Source organism: Gavialis gangeticus, unplaced genomic scaffold (genome assembly GCF_001723915.1).
Source record: "Gavialis gangeticus isolate Ggan-Ray unplaced genomic scaffold, GavGan_comp1, whole genome shotgun sequence".
Taxonomy (NCBI): domain Eukaryota; kingdom Metazoa; phylum Chordata; order Crocodylia; family Gavialidae; genus Gavialis; species Gavialis gangeticus.
The window spans coordinates 155,984,327-156,001,018 of NW_017729025.1; the positions used below are offsets into that span (position 1 = coordinate 155,984,327).

The following is a 16,692-nucleotide window of genomic DNA, read 5'->3' on the forward strand; positions in this document are numbered from 1 at the left end:
TGGCTTCATACCGGAATCTCTTCAGGCCTCTTTTCTCCCTCAGCCTAAACTATCTTCTCTTTTAACAGCCCTCAGCTCCTATTCTTCCACCTCTACCAGGCTCCTTGACCATAGTTTCGGGGGTGTTGGTTGTAGCTGTGTTGGCCTAAGGACATAGGCAGACAAAGTTATTTGGGTAAATTTGACATCTTTTAGTAGACCAACTGAATAGTTGGAAAATTTGTTCTTTGCAAGGTTTCAGGCACAGGCTTCCTTCCTTAGGCATAGGGAAAGTCTGCTGGTATTTGTCTTCTCTCTAAGGTCTTCTATTTGGACCCTAGGGAGAAGACAAACATCAGCAGACTCAAATTTCAAATTTACCCAAATAACCGTGTCTGCCTTGACCATAGTGATTTTTATCAGTGGTCTGTGATGTGGCCCTTACTTTCCTGAGTTTAGTTCTCCTCAAGTGCCCTGAGTTTTTAGGCCTTCCCTGGTTGACAACACATAGCACACATGAATGCCCCTCACCACACTCACACGCACGCACACACATGCACACAGGTGTGTATGCAATGAGATTTGGAAATGGAAGCCAGCTCAAAATGATCCCAGACATAGTGAAAACCTAAGGCAAAGCCTGTTAGGGACTGGAGAGATGAAAGGGCTTCTGTGAAGCAGGTTGAAGCTTAGGAATAATAGGGTTTTAGGTTGAGGTTCTAGATGGCTCTAATATTGTCCAGATTGTTCTGCCCATTTTTCTTGTAAGGCACATGCTTCAAAGGGGATTTGCTATGTTGCCTTGAATCTACCTGGCCATATGATTGAATAGATTTGGAGTCTGAGCTCCCTTTTTCACCTGGAGGAGGGCCTTCCAGAATAGGGTTGAGGCATATTGGTCAGCCTGTTTGTTTTGCTGTTGCTCATGCTCCACTTATTATGCCAGCCCAGTACTAAACTCACATTAAACTTCTTTTTATAAAAGGACAGGAAGTGTGTTTTGGAGGTGAATCATGTGGGGATGGGAGAGGAAGGGCCTGGAGAAGAAGAGCCTAAATGCACGATGATGAACACCATTTTTTTAATCATCCTGTGGGATGCAGCTGTAGCCCATCAGAATTATGTAGGACTTACACACAGCGAACACAGCTAGACTGTCCTGAGGCAATTCATTTCAAATCAATGGGATTTTGGTGGCATGAGAAGATAGACAAGTGTTGAAGCAATGTAAGGGAAAAAGAGCCCTCATTAATCTGTAGAGACAGGTAAGAGCTTCACACTGTGTCTCATCTCTAGTGACTTTTTCTCATTCTTGTCCATCCCTGATCCAGTGATAGGTTGCTCTGCAGAGTGCTGCTAACCTACCGTCTCTCTCCTTCCTCTCAAGGGCCAGACAAATTCTTCATTGCTTTTTAAGGAGATGTCTTTGATGGGTATTGAGCTCCCCTATAAAAATGTATGAATTCTGCACACTGACATGCTCACTGGGATGTTAACTGTGTGACAACATTGGGTTAAATCAGCAACGATGCTTTGGAACAATGGCTAATAATAAGACACCTGTCAGTAAACAGTTGAGGGTCCCAACAAAACAATGGACAGCCATTCACTCTGAGGAGGCTGGCTCAAACTTCTGCTGCTCTCACAAAAGAAGTGTTTGACTAGTAGGGTGAAAAAGCTTGGGAAGGGAGAAGACAAAGAGTGCTAGCTGAATAATAAGGGAGAGAAATTAGTATTGTTGGGCTGTTCAGACTGGCACTCAAGACTCACTGGTATGTCTCAAGAAGCCAGGCCTGTGTGGGTGGTAGGCCTTTAAGTGGAACAGATATATAGGCAGATGGGTTTAAAATCATTTTCTCTAAAGGCTTGATTCCTATTGTTAAGATGAAACAACACTTAAGATTAGGCAGGCTCTGGTTACCCTATCCCTTACCCATCACAGGCTCCTGAAAGGAAGAACCCCAGGAGCTAAACCCAACTGAACCTGCTGAGTGCATCCAGTGGACATCCAGGACACTTTAGGCCAGGACCAAGTCTAAGAGTAAGAGATGGGTGGACTTCAGGGGTGGATCCAGAGAGGGTGTGGCAGCACAGCCGCATCCCACTTTGGCTGTGTGCCACATACAAAGCAAGCTCTCAGAGCTCACCAGCACATTAGTACAGATTCTGCCAGAGTTTCACATGTGCTGTGAGCTCTATGAGCTTGCCAGTGCATCCTGCTTTCAGCAGTGAAAACTGCTGTGGTCTGCTCTTTCCCTCCCTTCTCCCCCCACCCCATCCCTGAATTCATCAGGAGGGGAAATGAGCAGGGAAGTGGCAGTGGTAACAGCAGAGGCAGAGATGCTCTTCCCAGCTTTCACAGAACCTAAGGACTGCACGCTGCTGCTCATCCCCTCCTTTCCCTGCTGTTAAATTTGGGAGAGGGGGAGGAGGGAGGGAAAAAGCAGACAACAGTAGACCCTGGAGCTGAAAGCAGACTCAAGGCAGGGCCCACACCAGTGAATTCATAGGCTGCATCCAGACCAGCGGTATGTGGCACTGCAGTCATGTCTGCAGTGCCACACACCACACATGCAGGCATTCCCTGTGCTGCTACCTAGTAGTGTGGGGGTTTTTGACTCCAAGGGATCCCAGGGTCAAAAAAACCCACACCACAAAAAAGCAGGGGGCACATGTGGCTTCCTGCCGTGGCTGCAGCCCTGAGACGCCCCCAGGTAAGTCTGCTGGGGCCAGCACAGTTGCTGGCCCCAGCCTCCCCTACCTCACCTAGGGGTACTTGCCGCACACCAGAATGTGCATGGCACAGGCATTCCCTGGGGACAAGTAGCAACAGCACAAGGTGTGCTGTTGCTACTTGTCCCTGAGGAAATAAACATCCTGCTCATCTGGACGTGCCTATACAGCTCACTGTGCGTGAATCACATTTGTGAAGCGGGCCTCAACCCCATCACCATGATCCTTAATTTTCCCATGAATTCCTTCTTGGGAGAAGTAAAGTCTGGATGGGCTGTACTCAGGAAGACCAGGACTGGGACAGAGGTGCAGGTATCCCTGCAGCTATAAGCGTATCTCATGATTACTGGTCATTTGAATTGTGGTTCTTGGGCTTTGTAGATCTCTACCTCCAGAAGGCCCTATGCCTCCGGACCTCTATCCAAGGTGTGTGCTTCTGCTAGGCTCTACCTGGGAGAGACCAGCCTATATCCTTCCTGCATCTGCAGTCAGTTCCACCAGCTAGTACAGAAAGTGGGCTGGGGCCATGACTGCTTCTCTTTTGTGAGTCTTCATCCTTGGCATTCTAGGTAGGAACTACCAAATGCAGCACCTATAATGTAGGCCTGGCTCTTGTGACATAACCATTCTCCCTATACAAGAGAAGTGCCCAGGACTAGCCTCAAGATCTTGTAGGTATGGCAGATCTGTGTTGCAGGGTGTCCCAGGGAAGAACGGGAGAGAGAAGGGATGAATAAAAAAATGAAAGAAAAACACTTACCTACAGCAGGAGCCGCGGTGCAGCAGGGACGAGAAGAAAAGCCCACACAGCTCATCAGCCGCACCTTCATTCAGCTGGGGCCAGCCGGTGACGTCATCTGCAATCGCCAGCTGGCGAAAATAAAGATGGTGGCTGACCGGAGGAGCGAGGAGAGGGAAGCAGATCAGAGCAGAGTTCAGGCTCCAGACCTGCTCCAGGAACCCTCTTGGAGGAGAAAAGGAGCAGACAAAGAGTCAGGAGGAGATCCTGAGCTTAGGCACGGTGGCAGCAGTGGTGGACAAGCCACCGCCGGGCAAAGCAGGTTGGAGACAACCCCTGTGGGCTGCATCACCAGCAAGGACACAGGCCCCAGGGAAAGGTGTGCCAGGAACCACAGATCCACAGGCTGGAGTATTGGGCACGGTCGGGAGGAGGAGGAGGCATCCCCTACAGAGAGAGCTCAGCAAGAGCCCAGGGAGAGTGCCAGGTGAGCGGAGCACCTACGTCACCCATAGGAGGGGTGCCTAACCCCATGTGGGGCACGGCGAACCCATTGGGAGAGAAGATGCCGCAGGAGGGAGGGAAGTGGGGTGGACAAGACCCACAGAAGGAATTAAGGACGACAGAGCCATCACTCCTTACAGAAATAGACTACGACTGGTCTAGTAAGGAGAAAGGGTTCCCCAGCTATATTATAGGGGAACCAAGTTATTGTGGCCTCTGCTGAGAGGAAACAAGGAAGGGAGCCTGCCTGTTACTTAGGGTAGTGGCAGAGACAGGGGCTTGTGGTTTTTGGTTAAGTTTTGTGGTTTTGTGTTTCCCCATGGTGGAGGGGTTGAGAAAGCGAGGTGGATGGGTAGTATAGCCCACAGGGAGTAAAGGGGGCAAGTTGGGCTCGAGGGCTGGAAAACTCAGGACAAAAACAGGCTCCACAAGCTTAACCTACAGGTACTGAGGACCCATGAAGAGGGCCAGTAGAACAGGCCCCAAGAATCCCACACCAATAGGAAGGAGGCTGAGAGTCACCATAACCATAGGAGCAAGAGAAACACGGTGTGATCCACCAAGGTGGCGTGAGGCCGGGGTGTAGGGGTGGCGGACTCTGTGAGTGATCGTCGGGCAACCCATGCACAACAGAGGGGCCCAGGATAGTCAACCATCCTACACTGTAAACATTCAAAGTCGCGGCAGGGGAGACAGGGGGAGACAACTCATGGAGGGACCAGCAACCCTGCCTATGCCGGGAGCCAGGAAGATGCATGACACCCATCGCTCGGTCTAAGGCCTCATGGGAGAGGGTGTTAGAGACGCGGTGGTCACACAGGGATTAATTAATGTTTCCAGTAGCTGCCCAATGACCAAGTACAAGAGGAGTTAATCAGCACAAAGATGTAATCTCAGGTGGAACTAATCCCTTGTTCCACTGCATTCAGAATCAGAGATTGCCCAATGGACATAGAAGGTCCTCCAGAACACATTCTCACTGTTGTCTCCCATGCTAGCCTGCTATCTGACCCTAGAAAAGGATCACCCCTGGGGACAGCTAGTGAGCTCATTGCTGTGCCATAAGTATCAGCCAACACTGAAATATCCTTACTGGATAATACTGATTGTCTAGAACTCTGTTCTTAAGGGGTGTAACAAAGAGCCTAGGGCTCTCTGTTACTTAAAGAAGAAAAGCAGCCCAGCCAGGGAGCTCTGCAGGCAGGCAGGGGGCAGCAGCTGCAGGTCACCAGTGCAACTGGCTAATGGGATACAGCACCTGCAGACGGTCAGATGACTGGATGCAGGCAGTACCATGGGAGCATATAAGCTCAGGGCTGGGGCTAGCAAGGTAAGTCTCTCCCTGGCTGCCTCCAGGTAAGGAACTCCTGCTCTGGAGAGCTCAGAATGCTGGGTTAGTGAAGGTTTATACTCTTAAAGGGGCAGAAGGCTGCTACATATTGTTATTTATATTATAGCCCAGGGGTTTGTATTGTGTTAACCAGTGGTTTGTGGATAAGGCTGTAGGGGAGGTGGAGCCCTCATTAGTGTCTAGGGAGGGCACTTGACTGCTGTGAGCCCTGCCAGAGGCAGACTCAGGGCTTCGACGCTTATCGGGCACAGCCACAGAAAGGCCAGGGGCCTGGTACCAGCAAGAGTACAGCCACAGAGGGGCCAGGGACTCGGTGCCTGAGAGAGGCGCAGCCACACAGTAGCCTGGGGCCCAGCATATAGGAGCCAGGGGCTCAGTGACTAAAAGGGACAAGGAAAGCTAGTGCCTCGAAGCCAGGTCCTATTCATTGGGCCTAGGTTAGATGGCCAAGCTACATTAAAGGGACAGAGGCCAAGGCTCCAACAGAGGGACAATGTACCAGTAACATCCATGAGGCACGGGGCATGGTAAAGGGAAGGTTTTGGAGACACGATTAGCCCATAACGTCTTGGGTGCCCAGGTGGGCACAGTGGACTACAGAGGCCCAGCTAGAGGCCCGGGTCCAGTGTGACTGGAGCCTAGCAAAGGTCTGTGGACAGCCTCCCTTTATATTTATCTACATTACCATCAAGGTGTGGCAGATGAGATAGGAAGGTGCCATGGGGGCGGAGCAGGGTGCAGTCGCAGAGCTACCGGGGCGTCACGGCCCCCCTAGGATCCCAACATGTTGCAAGGTGTAATCATGAATTTGTGCCTCAACATGTGCTGACTGAGAGAAATCAAAAGATAAAGGATAAAGTGGGGAAACAGTCCTGTTTCCCTCCCCCCCATTTTTTTTGTAGGCTTGTTTTCCGCTTGTGACTGTCTCTGTTCATTAGAGATGATCAGTCTAGCTACTAAGACGTCCTTTTTTGTTCCCCCTCTTGCCTCTATCTTAAATTAAGCCAAAATATTTGTCAGCCACAAAGAGATCAATGCCAGATTTGTCATGTGGGCTATACTAACAGTGAGTAAGTATAGTGAAGCAAAGAGAAAATTGATGCTTTACTAAAAATAGACTCTCCACAGAAGGTAGAAACTGGTTCCTCATGTTCCAGTCAAAGGATAATTAATTGAGCAATTGGGGTAAATACAGAAAATGACTCTTGGTGAACCACATCCTTCCCAAGTTTAGTGTGAGCAGGCAGGGTCCATGGGCCATGAAGGGGGAAGACGCTATTATTTTAGTCAATGCAGCACTGGTGAAAGGTGCTGGATTTGCAGCTGTGGGAGACCGAAGCCTACTGTTCCTCTGTTTGTTGTAAGAGTCCAGGATCTTGTTGCTTGCAGCATTTGTCAATGATACTTGTTCGAGAGGAAGGGTATTAACACAGAGAGTGATTTTAAATACACAAGTCACACTTTGGATATAGCAAGGTGCAGCACACATGGTGCTTGACTGGGACCCTGAAGACCAGAGCTCTTGTCCTGGCCCTGCCAAATAACCTTAGACAAATTAAAACTTTCTGTATCTGTTTCCCTTCCTATCTTTTGCTTGTTTTGTTTAATTGCCCAGGTGTTGTCTCTGGCACAACAGGGTCCTGATCTTAGTTGGAGCCACTGTGCCCTCCTGTAATACAAGTAACAGTAGTAGGGAATTATTAGCTATTCCAAAGCTAGCTGAAACTAATGGGACACTCGCTTTGAATTCAGGACTCTTTAGATCAAGCTGTAAAACCTAACCCAGATTTATTATTGTGTTTACTAAAGCAGGAGCTACAAGTTTCATCTGTAACCCTGCAACCCACAAATTCTGCCCATCTGTCTCTAATAAGGCTTCTTCAGTGTGGATTGTATTCATTATTTTACCACTTCAGAAATATTAAAGCAAGTGGATCCCAAGGCAGCACTACTGTTTAATTAAAACTAATAGATCTTTAAACAGAAGGACCACCATGGCCAATATTTGAAATTGGCTGCCAGGGACAAGTTGATCATTAAATGGGGGAACTGGAAGCTTGATTAGACACTGCATACAGGTCATGGTGAGCCCTTTATTCTTTTCTCCTTACAAGGGAAAAGGAAAAAAAAACAAAGGAAGGAATAACCTGAAATGTATCAGAATGTAATATCTCCCTAGTGGATACTGCTAGTAGCATCCAGCATTAAAATTACAGCTGACATACTGCTGTGAGCATGCATGAGGATTTTTGGTCACTGCTTCCCAGTATGGACTCCCCCATTCCAAAGCCTGCCTTCTGTCCTACATTTATTACTTTGAAGTTATCCATATTAAAAACATGTAATACCTAGCTCTTCTATTTTTTGAATGAGTAGATCTCAAAGTGTTTTACATTATCCCCATTTTAGAGATGGGTATAGTGACACAGGCAGCCCATAGACATGCAGGAGGCTAGTGTTTTTAGGACTCTGTTTACCTGCTGGCCAGATAAGCCCCAGATGGCCCTGATAGCCTGGATGATCTCTGGCCACAGGCAGCCTGAGTGCCTTCAGCTAGCTCCGGTTAAAGTGCCTGGGCTGGGTAGCCACCATTGCAGTACTTTGTGGGCTTGATAAAAGGCAGATTTTACTTTTTCTAGCCTCAGTGCCCCTGGTCTGTTTCATGATCCTTGACTCCCTGTTTTCTCTGCCTTACACTTGCCTAAATCTTTGACCAGTGCTTGCCTTCTCTGCCTGCTTCCCCTGTCCTGACCCTTGGCTTCAGGACTTCTAGTTTTCTGGCCTTCCAGTTTGTGACCATTGTTGCCATGTGACTGAGGCAGCAGTAGCGCACAGGTGACTGGGGCAGCAGCCCTGGGCACCACCTCTGGGGGGCAAAAAAATAGCTGCAACCACAGCAGTGGCTGATTGCACTGCTGCAAATGGCACTGCAGCCCCTCATACTGCCCTGGGCATGGCATGGCTGCCCAGCTATGCCTCTGGTGTGCTGCCATCCCTCTCCCCCCACAACTGTGCTGGTGTTGGAGCTAGAACCCAAGTTGCAGGATTCCTATGCTGATGATATGTTTAATCACATTACTTCCCACATTGCCTGTTTTGCACCCAGCTTACCAAATGATCCAGACAAATCTATATCCATGCCCTGCTCTCTTCATTATTTACCACTCTTTCAATCTTCATGTTTTCTGCACACTATAACACTAATGAGTTAGTTTGTTTTCTTCCAGGTCAATAATAGATGTTTGTCAAGACCCAAACTCTGCAGGACTTTGGGAGAAACATGCCTGCAGTGCGACGGTTACCCATGAGGTTTTGAGGCTTATCACTGTGAGAGCCTGGGACCCAGCTCCCTGAGGAACCCAGGAAGAGAAAGCCCTGGGGACCCATCCCCAAGCACCAGGGAAAAGCAGCTTGGCCTGTTTAGGGCTGGAGGCATTTCCTATGTACCCATAGGAATGGCGGCAATGGCAGTGGAGCGGCAGGAACAGCAAGCTCGGCAGCAGCATGTGCTTGCTGCACATAGGTGGGTGCACCAAGGCAGCCAGTATAGCTGGATATCTGGTGCCAGCCAGGGCAGAGAGATGGTGCAGCGTGGAGCCAGCACAGGATGGGAGCAGAGTGTGGGTTGCTCCAGGGGCAAAGTGCCTGGCTGACCCCTCCAACACCGGCAAAGGGAAACAGCTTGAAGTCTGAAATCTTGGAAGACCATGTGTCACCTGGTGTCCAGGACCATGGAAAGACAGCTCTGATCCCTCCATGGCAACTGAGATGACTAGGGATCTGGCCACAAAAGGGGCATGTTTCTCTCATAAACATATCCTTTAGTGGCAGTGTGAATTATTGCACTAGGCGAGTCAGCTCAGTGCCCTGGTTATTGGCAAGGCCCAAATGGTTTTTCAGACACTACTGAGAGATGAGGAGGGGGACTGTGAGAAAGTGAAGGCCACCATACTATACTGCCTAGAGATAACCCCAGCACATTACTGTTGGCTGTTCTGGGCCAAGAAAAGCAAAGAGGATAGAAGGCCTACAGTGTTGCTACAGCTATTGAGACGTAATGAATAAATGACTTAAACCATTGGTGTATGATTGGAAGGGACTTGCAGATCAGACTCTCATAGAACAATTCCATAGCAATTTAGAGGAGAATACCCAGGAGTGGGTGAGAAGACATCTTTTGCATAACTGCAACAAAGCTCTGAGACTAGCTGAAGCTTTTGCCTTATCAGAGAATGACTATCCCAGAGAGCAGCTCGCTAAGCACCCACCGGGCTCTGGGGTTAAAGGTGAGGAGAGAAGAAGGGAAGCCAATAGGGGGGGACCTGGAGAAGTCACCTGTTATAAATGTAGCCGAGAGGGACACATTGCCCATGATTGCAGACTTGCTGGTAATGAAAAATGTAAACAGAACACTTTTACCAGAGGCTCCAAGGACAGAACCAAGGAACCTGAAGAGGTGGAGGCAATGGACTGTAATTATGGGGGAAGTAGCTGCCTTGGTTGATGGAAGACTGTTGAAGGCAGCCTTGGATACCAGGTGTACCCAAATCCTAATCTGGCCGCATTTGCTTACCCATCACACAGTTTGGGCTGCTCGACCAGTGAAGATGACATGCATGGATGGGGAGTCCCGCTTATATAAACATCATTCTGTTCCTGTAAATGTCCTTGGGTTCCAGAGCAAGATGGGTGAGGTAGCCCCCCATTTCACCTATGACATGATTATCAGGCGAGACTGGCCACCAATATATGAGATGCTGGAGCTTGTCAAATGGAAGACTGGGGGGCAATGCGATCCCCTACAGGAGGAGGTGTGGCTGAGGGAGGAAGAAGCTGGGCCCTCTGAAGGGTCAGAGGAAGATGTAAGCTTAGATGAAATAGCTAGCACACCCCAAATCTGGGAGGCACAGAATGGTGAAGAAGGACTCCAGAGAATCTGCAAAGAAGAAGTTGCCAGAATAGAGGGGGAAGAGATAAGACCAGAGCTACACCAGAGGGAATACCATTATGAGGTGAGAAATTGCTTCATCCGATTAAAGGAGGCCAAGGTGGAAGGAAAAGAAGTGGCCCAGTTAATGCTGCCCATGATTTTTCTGGTGGTACTGGTGTGGGTGGCCCATGCAACTCCCATGGGAGATCACCTGGGAAGGGACAAGATAGAGGCACATATTATGAGGTGGGTTTTTTTGACCAGGGCTGTATGAGGAAATAGGTAAACAGTGCACAGCCTATGTAGAATGCCAACTAGTCAGGGATGCTAGGCCACCCAGGACACTGCTACAACCCATGCCGCTGATAGAAACCCCGTTTGAAAGGATAGCAATGGACATAGTTGGGCTGTTACTCAAGAGTAGTGGTAGGTGCCAGTATATCTTAGTCGTAATTGATTATGCTATCCAGTACCCTGAGGCAGTCCTTTTGCAGGCAGCAATGGGCACGCATTATGGAGGAGTTACTTAAGTGGATATTGAAGGTAGGGATCCCAAAAAAAGTTGTAACAGATCAAGGTACTAACTTTATAGCTAAGGTGTAGCAGAACACCTACCAGGTCTTAGGGATCCAACAGTTGTGAGCCTCAGTCTACCACCCCCAGACAAATGGTTTGGTTAGAAAGGTTAAATGGAACCTTACAAGGGATGCTTCATACATGCACGCAGAAGGACCCTCGCAGGTGTGACTTGTTAATTACCCCATCATTATTTGCCATGAGGCATGTACCACAAGCATCCACAAAGTTTTTGCCATTTGAGTTGGTTTACAGGCACAAGCCCAAGGGACTGTTGACACTTCTTAAAGAAGGGTGGGAACAACCCAGCTTGCGTTTGCGGGGGGCCAAAGCCCATTGTAATGATCTAAGGGCCCATTTTCTGGCCACAAGGCAGGTGGCCTTGAAAAACCTGAGGGAGGCCCAGCAGAAGCAAAAGAGAAGTTATGACAGGATGACTAAGGACAGAAAATTCCTGGTCAGAGATAGGGTATTAGTCCTATTGCCAACCATGGCCAGTAAACTGGTGACAAAGTGACAAAGCCCCTTCAAAATAATGAGGTGCATGGGGCCCGTAGATTGAGGTGTTCTAGCCTGGGCATCGACAGGAGCAGCAGATTTTCCACGTAAACTTATTGAAAGCCTGGAGAGAAACTGAGGGTTGTTTGACTGAGACACAGCTAGAAAGCTTGGAATTTGGTCCTGAAATATGTATGTGCAGTGGGGAAATGCCCATGGAGGAAAAGGTAAAAATTGAAGACAATCTGACAGCTGATGGGAGACAAGATGTAGTCCAGATAATACACGCCTTCTGTGATGTGTTCCGAGAGGAACTGAGGTAGGCCAAAGGAGTGGAGCATCAGATCCACATCCCACCTGGTACAGTGGTGTGAGAGCAGTGGATATGCATCCCTTATCATTTGTATGGCCTCATAGAGCAGGAACTCTGGAAAATGTGTGACCAAGGGATAATATTAAGAAAGAATAGAACAGGCCTGCTACATAACGATGCTTGATCTGTCTCGAAGGTGCTGGCAAATTCCCATGGCCACAAAAGACCAAGCAAAAACTGCTTTTGGGACCCCATGGCATCTCTATGAATTTCACAGCATGACCTTTGGGCTGCATGGGGCCACCACCACCTTTCAAAGATTAATAACCGAGTTTTGGCCCCACATATGAAGTACGCATCAGCATACATAGACAATATTGTCATGTATACCAGAATTTGGGATCAACACATAAGAGCTTTGGAGGCGGCGCTTAAGGAACCGAGGGAAATTGGAATGATGGACAATCCATGAAAATGTGTAGTGGGAAGAATGGAGACAAAGTACCTGGGATTCCTGCTAAGGGATGAAACCATCAAGCCTTTGCCAGACAAAGTCCAGTCCATATGAGACTTTGCACTGCTCAAAACCAAAAAGGAAATAAGTTCCTTGCTGGATCTAGCTAATTATCATCACCGGTTTGTTCGCAGATTTGGTGGCCCCATTGTCAAACGCTATAAGGGGACATGTGACAGGCCATATAAAACTGAGTCCCAGAATGAGGACAGCCTTTGCAAACATAAAGTAGGCCTTGCGTCACGATGTGTTAGTACATACCCCTGATTTTGTTAAGCCATTTACCTTGCAGACAGATGCCTCCAATGCTGCACTAGGAGCCATCCTGACACAAGAGCATGGAGGCGTGGAACATCCCATCACCTCTGCTAGTAGAAAACTTAACAAAGCCAAGACCAGGTACACAACCATTGAAGGGGAATGCCTGGCAATAAAATGGGGCATCAAATATTTCCAGTATTACCTAATGGGGAGAGAGTTCTGCCTTCCAACAGACCATGCCCCCTTGAGATGGCTTTGTAGAACCAAGATGGATAATGTGCATATAATGCAGTGGGCGTTTATGTTACAGTCCTTTAAGTTTACCATTGATTACAGACCAGGGGATGATGACAAAGTGGCAGACTTCCTGTCAAGATATGGGGAAGACATCAAAGAGGGTAGACATACAGTCATAGAAGGATCAAGCCAAACAAGGATGACAACATGACAGTGGAGATTCAGGTACAGCAAACAGTGGCTTATATGGGGGGATATGTTGGAGCCTGGGAACCAGCTCCCTGAGGAAGCTGGGAAGGGGACCCCCCAGAGACCCATTCCTGAGCACTGCGGAAAAGCAGCATGGCCTGATGAGGGCTGGAGCCATTTCCTACATACCCATAGGAATAGCAGCAGCAGCAGAGTGGCAGGAGCAGCAGGCATGGCAGCAGCCCTGCTTTGGAAGCATGTGCTTGCTGGACATAGGCGGGCACACTAAAGCAGCCAGTATAGCCAGATGTCTCGTGCTGGTTAGGGGAGAGAGACAGCACAGCATGGAGCCAGTGCAGGAGAGGACTGTGGGTTGCTCCAGGGGCAAAGTGCCTGGCTAACGCTTCCAACACCAGTAAGGGAAACAGCCTAAGCAAACTCAGAGAAGCAACGAGCACCTGGTGCCCAGGGCCATGGAGAGACAGCTGCAATCCCTCTGTGGCAACTGAGATGGCTGGGGATCCAGCCACAGTGGGTAAAAGGGGCATGCAGCCACTAAAGGATTGCTGATGAAGGAAGAATGCCTGGAGGAGTGGGTCCGCAGGGCCCATATTTGAATTAATCAGCCAGCAGGGGCGCAATTGACTTCATTACCATTTAATTGATTGAACAGCAGGGAGCACTAACTGCCCGGTGGGACTAAGTTAATGAATTGCCAGCAGAATTGATAAGGTTGACCGAAAGACCAGGTTCAGTAATCCAAAGGCAAAAGTTCTTTTTCTCTGTTTTTTTTGTGTGTGTGTGTGTGTGTGTGTGTACAAAGGAGGACTATTATTCATTTAGCAAAGCATTGATGTAAGCCAGACCAGTGGTTTTGAGTTCAGGATCCTGGAAATTAAAACCCGGACTGAGAGACCATGCCTGTGGTCCAACCCCAGCATCAAGCATTTGGGCATTTTTCTTTCCTTTTTTTTTTCTTCCTAAAACCAACTCCAAGGCCTTAAACATCTGGTTGGTGCATGGAGGAGGTGAAGGGGAGGTAGGAGCCCCACAAAGAGGCATCCACAGAACCCCACACCGAGTCCTGTTACAGTGAGGAAACTTCTGCATACTTAATAAAACCAAGACATGGTGGGTGAGACCAGGGTGTGGCTCAGAAGCATGGGGACATACCACAGCCAAGCTGTTGACCTATAAGCCCAGGTCTGTAGGGGGCTTAGGGTTTTGAGTCTGGTGATACTAGACCTACCTCTGGCACCAGGTACAATCATTTACCCAGTTTTATTCCATCTAATGGGTACCATGTTGATTTTTCATGTCATTTTTGTGTTATCAGACTAAATGCTGTGCAGAAATCTTTACAGCAACATTTTTTTGGTTACCTTTAGCAGCTAAATTTGTAAACCAGTCAAAAAAGATAGCAACTTTATATTCCACGGATCCAATTTCCATAGTGATTGACATTTGCTATATTCCTTCGTTTAATTGCATCCCTTATCAGCCATTCTACTCATGTCCCTGATTTCAATGTCAGGTTGACAGGCTTGTAATTATCCTAGTCATCCTCTTTAGTTTGCTTTCTGTTCTCTGAAACTTCCCCTGCCTTCCAATACTCAGTGAAAATCAACAGTAACGCTCCTCAGCCAGCACACTATTACTTATCCAGAACAGTTTATTTTAAAAATGCCTAGTTTAGGGAGCTTATGTTAACATCCTCCTTAGGTATTCCTAGAACTGAAAGTATTCTATCATCCTGTCCTACAAGTATATCATCTGGCTTTTTTCTCAAATACAGCATTAGAGCAGTGATTTTCAATGAGAGTCATGTGAGATCTTTTGAAGGGTGCTGTGAGGTTTGAGGAGACACACACAGATCAGAATGGCCTATACTGGGATACAGGCAGACAGGGCTATCTCACATAGCCTGTTCAGGAGCTTAGGGACCAGCCACATCACCTCATATGAAAAAAAACAAAGTGTGACCAACCAAACACATCACCAACGGCACAAATACATGATCCAGCAGACTCGATTAATAAATTAGCCCGATTAACTAAGTAGCATGTCTGGTACATGTATTTGTGCCCTTGGTGATGTGTTTGTTTGGTCACATGTATTCGGCATCCCCACACCTTAAAGTGCCCCATTGCCATTTTGAAGCACAGGACACTGAATACACCTGATATTGTGGACACTTTAATTAGAGCAGCTCTTGGAGCCTCTCTAATTAAAGTGCCCCCCCTCCCCTCCACCACAGAGCATGTGTAAAGATGCCCCAGGTTCCTCTATTGCCATCACAGTCTGCAACTGTACCCTCCAAAACTTTCTTTTTTGCTGTTTTTGCTCATTGACACATCCTATTCATTCTTTGTTGTCTTTTTTATATTTACTGTTCTGTTTTAATATATTAAACTAGGAAGTCTGTGTGCTCAGTTCCCAGTAAGTTCTGATGGGAATTAGGTAACTAAATCTCTTATGTAGGTTTGCAGAGCATGTCCTCACTTTCAGAATCTCCATCATCACTCCATACTGATTGTTAAGGTGAGATTGAGAGGAACTTGTTTTCAAGCAGTTAATGGGAAACTAAACAGTTGGGTTGTGCGAAGCTTCAGTTCCTGATTCAATTTGGTGGAGATTTGGCCTGATTTGGTGGTGGAATCTCCAAATCTGAATCGAATCATAGGACCCTTTAATCTCTCTGCAACCGGCGGGCCTCGAACATGAGGTCTCGCGCTGCTTGGCCTCTGGCGTATGGGCCTGCTGGCCGCTTCGTCTCTGGAATTGTCTATTCCGGATTGATCTTAACGGTAGTCTCCGCCCCTATCTTGCCTGCCACGACTTTGCTGGAACCTTCAGTGGAGAGGCCAACTACTTCAACTTATCCGGGGTTGGGACTCTCAGGGGCGATGGTCTTCTGCAAGGCTCCGCCCTCCCCTACACCTCGCCCTAAGACCCAGCCACACCGCGTTGCTAGTGATCCTGGTGCCGACCCTTGCCTCACAATGCCCAGGTGTAGCTGGTGGCGAGCCTGTGTGGCTTGTCCTGCCTCTCACTCCAGCCAGAAAAGGGGACCCTTCTAGGGGGCCTCCCCCGTCTCTCAAACCGTGGGTCCCTTAAGCACGCAAAAGAAAAATACTACCCGTATCTCCCGGGTTAAAAAAACCCAAAATATGGACCCCTCGTCCTGGAGAAAATCCTCTCCTTCCGTAGTGTCCTCTGCAGTACCCCAATAGCTGGGTGCAGCGTTTCCCTAATAGGCACCCAGGGACGCTCCCCGATCCTTGGGCCTTCCTCTTTTCTCAGTCCCTTGTCGGATTCTTCTGCCAGGCAGAATCCAGGACTCTGCAGCCCCTCTCGCTGCTAGTACTCGGGGTCCCTGTGGGAGGGGGAAGGAACTCTGGGATGCTCCCCTGACCCGTTCTGGTCCCACCTGGTTTGTTGGGTCTTCTTCTGCTACCTTCTCTTCAGGGAGGTTCAAACTATTTGGTTTAGCTCCCCAATCCTTCTGCCCGGCTTGGCTGCCACTCACTCGGTCATCCGCCGCCTCTCCTGAGGCATTCTCCTTCCTTCTGTCCGGCAACAAGTTCTAGCCTGGTGGCTGGCTGCTAGCTTCTCCCTTGCCTCTGGGTGAGGCCTTGGGATCCTCTCCTCTCCCTGCTGGTCTCCAGCTGCCCTCCTTCTCCTCTTCCCTCAGGGCGTTCTTTATCGCCCCACGCCGACTCCGATCATTATTGATTGCAGCTGGCCGCAGTTTTAAAAAGACATGGCTAATCAGCCGTGTGGGTCCCGCCGCTGCTTCTGACATTCCCGCATCGTTGGCTGCAGGTAAGGAACTCGTTGTTTTCTTTCTTCCCTTCTCTCTCTCCCC

General features: G+C 48.6%; 1 long non-coding RNA gene across 1 annotated transcript in view; it reads left to right on the forward strand.

The window, feature by feature from the left end:
* The window catches only part of LOC109299511, a 17,342-nt gene extending 5,424 nt beyond the window's left edge, over positions 1 to 11,918 (forward strand). Inside the window, exons 2-3 of the long non-coding RNA XR_002097904.1 lie at positions 682 to 689; positions 11,771 to 11,918. This is a non-coding gene — a long non-coding RNA (uncharacterized LOC109299511). The remainder of the gene's footprint in view (positions 1 to 681; positions 690 to 11,770) is intronic.
* The last annotated feature ends 4,774 nt before the right edge of the window (positions 11,919 to 16,692 follow it).